Here is a 1,556-nt window from a genome sequence, read left to right as displayed (position 1 = left end):
AAAGAGACGGCGGGGGGGGGGGGGGGGGGGAAGGGCTGTTGTCTCATCTCTCCCATTCTGCTTAACTGCCAGAACTAACCCACCGCATAAGCCTTAAACATCGACACAAGCAGGTGCCCCAGTCACCTGTGAGTTTGGTCTGTACCAATAAAAGTCAGTATGTATTGCCTATGCAGTACATATTACATTCCCTTAGAGAGGCATTAAAATGCCAGCTACATTTAAACAAGTGAATGTCTGGCCCCTAATAAAACCCACATAATTTAATACTAATGAGTCTACCAATTATGACCTAGTCTCTGAACTTTCTTTCTGGGAAAAATCATTGGGAAGGTAGTTCAATGCCAACTCTAGCAATTACATTACTGCTCCAACATAGAGAGCCCCAGCTTCACTTCTGGTCATTGCATTAACCGATTTGGGGTGCAGAGGGGAAGGGGCGAGGTGCAATTGCCTCCCTGTGACAATGAACAGAATCTGAACAAGCTTGCTGATCCTGAGACCAATCAACTGCTTTCACATCTTAATCAGAATATACTGCTGACTTTACTGGTAGCAGAAAAAAGTAGGAGACTGCTTTGTAAGAGGTAACTACTGCTAAATAACTTAATAGTGCTGTCGCTGTATAAGGTTTCCTACTTGAGAAGTGCCACAAACCCCATCTGCACCAGTGTTTCTTTCAGTGTCTATAGGAATCCTCTCTGAGATTGCATGCAACCTCTTTGAGACTGCAACACCTACAGACTGCAAGATGGAGGACTTTCTGCCTGGATGCAGGCATGTTATTTTCTCTGTTTGTGGTAGAACTCAGGATTAGGTGGAAACAAGGTCTCCCTACCCAAGTAAGAAACTACCACTCGGCAGCAACAGGAAACAGGCAGCCAGATTTACAGGGCCGTTCAATATGGCACCGCCTACAATAATTTTCTTTCTGCTGCCTGCAGCAAGGTTGCCAGCTTAGGGCTCTCATCCTCACTCATGCGCTAGAAGACTGCATCCATTCATCATCTATCCAGAATTGAATTCAGTGCTTAACATATGTGTAATTAATAGGCTCAGCTATGACAATAAGCTCCATTTTGAGCTGACTGTTGAACCACACAGAAACTTTGGCTGGGGGAGAACAGACCCATCTGCCTTCTACACTTGGACCTGCTGCAGTCCCACGTAGCGTTCAGCACATGTACAATTAGACACTGTACCTTTGCCTGTCCCCAGCCACGACCACCACGCTCTGCTTCTGGAATGGACTCCCTCTGGAAGCCCTGCAGGGCCTTCTGGCAGGCAATGTGGGATGCTGGTGGTATACCTTTAATTCATGGTGTACCTTTAATTTCTGTGACATGCTGAGATAATACAGTGAGGAGTTCTTTAGAAATGCTATAAATAGCTTAAATAAATAGATATTCTCAGTGGTGGGTCCTCAGCTCCGGAACTGACTCTTGCCAGAAATCCATCGGAGCCTGAATCTGGCAAGCTCTCGTAGGAGATGCAAGACACATCTTTTTACATTCCAGCTCACTAAACGCAAGTGCCTGGCTAGTTCTGTGAAAAGG

Source organism: Fulmarus glacialis, unplaced genomic scaffold (genome assembly GCF_000690835.1).
Source record: "Fulmarus glacialis isolate BGI_N327 unplaced genomic scaffold, ASM69083v1 scaffold4835, whole genome shotgun sequence".
NCBI classification, from domain to species: Eukaryota; Metazoa; Chordata; class Aves; order Procellariiformes; family Procellariidae; genus Fulmarus; species Fulmarus glacialis.
Note: the sequence above shows the minus strand (reverse complement) of the source record.